The sequence below is a fragment of the Carlito syrichta genome, unplaced genomic scaffold, assembly GCF_000164805.1.
Source record: "Carlito syrichta isolate Samal-C Ts95f unplaced genomic scaffold, Tarsius_syrichta-2.0.1 Scaffold304635, whole genome shotgun sequence".
Taxonomy (NCBI): Eukaryota; Metazoa; Chordata; class Mammalia; order Primates; family Tarsiidae; genus Carlito; species Carlito syrichta.
Window position 1 is genome coordinate 1,378,089 of NW_007248731.1, and position 5,495 is coordinate 1,383,583.

Genomic DNA, 5,495 nt, shown 5'->3' on the forward strand with positions numbered 1-5,495 from the left:
TGGGCCCGGCCCTTTTTTTTTTTTTTTTTTAATTTAGACTGCTTCCCACCCCCAAACTGGAAATAGGGTGAAAGGTGTAGTTGAACATCCAAATGTCCTACAAGTACATCAAAATCAGCCTACAACTATAAAAACATCAGAAGGAAATAAAATCCTGTGCTTATGATCTTGGAGGAAGGAAGACTTTTCTTAAATAAGACCTGAAAAAAAAACAACAACAAAAGTCATAACCCCAAGATTGGAGTAATTTAAAACTTCTGGACTACCAAAATAGCCCCTACACCAAAATGATTTTTTTTTCCGGTTGCAAAACATAGAATAGACAAAAGGCTTGGCACTAAAAACAGTAACATACATTAAAACTAACTCGCATACACCTATTAAGCAAAGGAGAAATGACCCAATAGAAAACTGGCCTGAGAGTTCCTCTTCAGTGAAAAGGAAACACTTTTCACTGCATCATATGAAAAACTATTCAACCTTTGTGGAACTCATGAAATACAAATTAAAATGAGGTGAGATTTTTAACTGCGGGTTGGCCAAAATTTCAAAGTTGTCTAACACTTTAAGCACTAGTGGGTGTCTATAAGTCTTCGTGGATACTTTGGCAAATCTATTGAGATGTAAATGTTCACACTCTCTGACTCAGAAATTCTGCTACTCCACACTTATCCTACAGAAACATGTGCACACGAAGAAATTTGACTAATATGTTTACTGTGGCATTTGTTGAAATGGGAGAAACTGGAAGCCATCGCAGTTGTAGACTATATTATGAAATACTACCCAGCAATTTAAAACATAAAATAAATTTTTATGCATGAACATAGTTATATCTATAAGACATATTGTTAAGTTATAAAAAGCAAACTGCAGTCCGGGTGGAGTGACTCAAGCCTGTAATCCCAGCACTTTGGGAAGCCAAGGTGAGAGGATGGCCTGAGCCCATGGGTTCAAGACCAGCCCGGGCAACTTGGAGAGACCTCATCTCTACAATAAATCAAAAAGTTAGCCAGGCGTGGTAGGGTGCACCTGTAGTTCTGGTTCCTCGGAAGACTGAGGTGGAAGGATTGCCGGAGCCCAGCAGGTTGATGCTGGGTTGGCCATGAGTGTGCCACTGTACTCCAGCCTGGGCGACAGAGTGAGATACTGACTCAAAAAAAAAAAAAACAAATTGCAGAAATAATATAGTGTGATGCCCCCATCTAAAACACTCACAATAACAAAAGTGCATGTTTCTAAAGTGACATGTACATGTTTGTGAATGCACAGAAAGAAAAGGATGACACACCCCAGTAACTACCTCCTGGTGGGGATAAGAAGGAACGGCAGTGGCCAAACGAAGCTAGACTTCTGCTGTATCATGTTTCACATTTCTGTAGGACAAAATGTAATCATATACTGCTTGTACTATTAAAAATAATTTGAAGTTTAAAATTAAATGAGTGGCCTGGCATGATGATTCACACTCGTAATTCCAGTCCCTTGAAAGGCCGAGGCAAGAGGATTGCCTGAGCCCAGGAGTTTGAGACCAGCCTTGGCAACATGGTGAGGTCTCATCTCTACAGTAAATCAAAAATTAGGCGGGCATGGTGGTGCATGCCTGTAGTTCCAGCTGCTTGGAAGACTGAGGCGGAAGGATTGCCTGAGCCTAATAGGTTGAGGCAGTGGTGGTTGTGATCATGCCACTGCACTCCAGCCTGGGTGACAGAGTGAGACTTCAACTCCAAAAAAAAAAAAAAATTCATTGAGTAACAGTAATATACTACTCAGTAACAAGAAGGAATGAACTACTGATATACCCAACATCATGGCTGAGTCTCAGGGACATTAGGCCAAGCAAAAGAAGGCAGCCACAAAAGAATGCATTCTGAAGAGGTCCATTGAGACAAAGTTTCAAAACAGGCAAAACTAATTCACTGTGAGGAAAAAAATCAAAAATCCAAACTGTGGAATATTCAGAGCATGTGGTGACTGGTGAGTGGCACTGGGGTCATGGAAAGATAAGGGCCATGTGGGTGAAACAGTACAGTTATGATCTGTGCATTCCAATGTATGTACATTTAACTTTAAAAAATAAAATTAAGGCAAGGAAAGTAGCCCAACCCTGTAATCCCAGAGCTTTGGTAGGCTGAGGCAGGAGAATTGCTAGAGGCCAGGAGTTCAAGACCAGCTTTGGCAACAGAGGGAGACTCTGTCGCCACAAAAAAAATTTAAAAATTAGGCAGGCATGGTGGTGTGTCCCAGCTACTCAGGAGGCTGAGGCAGGAGAGTCACTTGAGCCCAAGATATCTCATTTGCATTGAGCTATGATGGCATCACTGCACACCAGCCTAGGAGACAGAGGGAGACACTCTCTAAAAAAGAAATTTTTAAAAATTAAAATTAAATATAATTAGGGCAGGTATGGTAACAATCGCCTATAACCCCAGCTACCCAGAAGCTGATGTAGGAGGGCCTCTGGAGTCCAGGAGTTCAGGGTCAACCTGGGCAACACAGGGAGACCTTGCTCTAAAAAATAAAATAAACAGCCGGGCTCGGTGGCTCAGTCTGCAATCCCGCGCTTTGGGAGGCTGAGATTAGTAGATTGCCTGAGCCCGCGGGTTCGAGACCCACCTGGGCAAGTTGGCGAGACCTCATCTTACAATAAATCAAAAAATTAGCCGGGTGTGGTAGCGCGCACCTGTAGTTCCGGCTCCTAGGAGGGCTGAGGCAGAAGGATCGCCAGAGCCCAGCAGGTCGAGGCTGCGGTAGCCGGGAGCGGTCACTGCCCTCCAGTCTGGGCGACAGAGTGAGACTCCAACTCAAAAAACAAACAAACAAAAACAAAACAAAACAAAAATAAATAAATAAATAAAATAAACAAAATTAAGTGTCCCATGATGTGTCTATCATGATACAATGTTTCAAAAATCCATTTTGCCAAAAATTAAACTGCCAAGCATGCGCATCCTCTAACTCCCACCTCCCACCTCCGCCATCCTATTGTTGACTCCCAATCACCCCATGGGGATGGCCAGGCAGCCCTGCCACCCACAGGAACACGGCCTCAGCAGGAGAGGAACTCCTTCAGCTATTAAATGTGAGCAGTTGGCAAGAGCTTCATCTGTGGAGAAGGAGTCTGGGTGCCACATGGCCTGCCCTCCACCAAGGGGACACGCCAGAGGAATCGCGAGTCATTGACTGTGCTAACGGATCCGCGTATGTCAGGAGTCAGCTTACAGAGATGGGAAGCAGGATCCATAGCTAGGAAAGGGATACCGCTCAGGCTTTTAATTATGGAAAAGTTGGGAAGGGCACAGAAACAAAGCAAATGGGCTGGTATGCTTGAGGGAAGAGGCGGCCTTGAGCTGTAGGCTCTGCTGTCTCCCAAAGAGCAATGGCTTTTCAGGTCGAGCCCTTTTCATCTTAGGCAGGAGGTGGAATGCAGATGTGGAATTTCAACCCAGACAGGACCTATGCTGGTGCGGGGAGAGGGGTGGGGTGGATGCACTCCCTCCCAGACTGACACCTGGAATGCCTACACAAACAGGCTGAGAACTTTCAACCAAATTAATACTAAGGTTTAAAATATAAAATCCTTGGTAGGTGTTAGGATTAAATGAATCCGTGCACTGACATCAGACTGCCTGGCATTCAGTAGCAATCCATAAGTGTGACGTGTAAGTCACAGCAGAGATAATAAGAAGCAGACTGAAACTCAGACGAGTTTTGCTTTTTGCCAACATTTCTTAGTTTTAAGAGCTCCAAACTTTCTCGGCTGGAAGAAAAGGCAAAGAGAGAAAACTGAATAATTTTACAACTGATCCAGATTGACGGTTAGAAACTGGTAGTTTCCTCCTCTGGGTTAGAGATGGATGGTGTGGACAGCCCGAAGACTCAGCCAGTCCCTGCCATGAGGGAGGCTGAGGCAGGCAGTGAAATAGCATCCGGGCAAGAAGGGTGGGGGAGGCCATGGGGCCAGCGTACCTCTGCGTCAATGCCACGTTCAAGGCCTGAGCTGAACTGTGGGCTATTCTCGCCATTCCTTGTCACCTCATAAGCCTCGCCATCAATGGATTAAACAGCTGATCCTTAATGTTAGAGGACAGGATCCAAATCTGCGTACTTGTCTTTTAAAAAAAATTGGCTGGACACAGTGGCTCACGCCTGTAATCCCAGCACTTTGGGCATCTGAGGCAAGAGAATTACCTGAGCCCAAGGATTTGAGACCAGCCTGGGCAAATGGCAAGACCTCATCTCTACCGTAAATCAAAAAATTAGCCAGGCATGGTGGCACGTGCCTGTAGTCCCAGCTATTTGGAAGACTGAGGTGGTAGGATCTCCTGAGCCCAGCAGGTCGAGGCTGCAGTAGCTGTGATCATGCCACTGAACTCCAGCCTGGGTAACAGAGTGAGACACCAACTAAAAAAACCAAAAACAATTGTTTTATCATGGTAAAATATATGTAACATAAAACTTTGTATTTTAGCCATTTTATAAGTGTGCAATTCAGTGGCATTAAGTATATCAGTAATGTTGTACAACTGTCACCACCATTTCCAAAACTTTTTCATTATCCCAATATGGGAATACTTTTTTTAACCCCCATGACTTCTAAAATGGTTAGTTCATAACTGGATATGAGAGCCAAAAGGAACTTGGAGATTATCTCCAGTCACCGCATTTGTGAAAATAAGGAAACTGACATTCTTAAAGGTTATACTCAAGGCCACAAAGCGAGATGATGGCAGAGCTGGAACTCAAATCCAGGTCTCTAGATTCTTAATCAAAAGTTCAGTCACCAGGGAGCTGTTTCTACCATACACTCAATTCACTCTGCCCCAACTCTTTCCAGCTACCCAGATGGTTTTGTCTAATGCAAAGACCATAACATCAAATGTCTGCCTGGGCCTATAGGCACAAGACAGACATTCAATAGATATTTCTTAACTCAGTTAATAAGTCTAACAACCTGGAGAGGTTAATAAATTATTAATTATTTGTAATATATAATATTATAATAAATTCCCTCATCTTCAAACTACAAATCTATTGCTTTATAGAGTGCCAATTTTTAAAGAAAAAAATAGATCTCTAAAACCTTAGCTTTTGACCCCTTTTTTAATGACTAAGTACATCAAGATTTATTTTCAGGCATATTTATTATCATATTATTTCATTGCTTTCAATAGTAAAAACGTCTAAATTTAGAAAATCATAGAGAATTGATTAAAGAAATTATTATTCAATGGACTACCTTGCAGTCATTTAAAATTGTTTTTAAGCCGGGCTCGGTGACTCAGCTTGTAATCCCGTGCCTTTGGGAGGCTGAGGTGAGTGGATTGCCTGAGCCCGCGGGTTCGAGATCCACCTGGGCAGGCGAGACCTCATCTTTACAATAAATCAAAAAATTAGCCGGGCGTGGTAGCACGCGCCTGTAATTCCGGCTACTCGGAATGCTGAGGCGGAAGGATCGCTGGAGCCCAGCAGGTCGAGGCTGCGGTGGCCGGGAG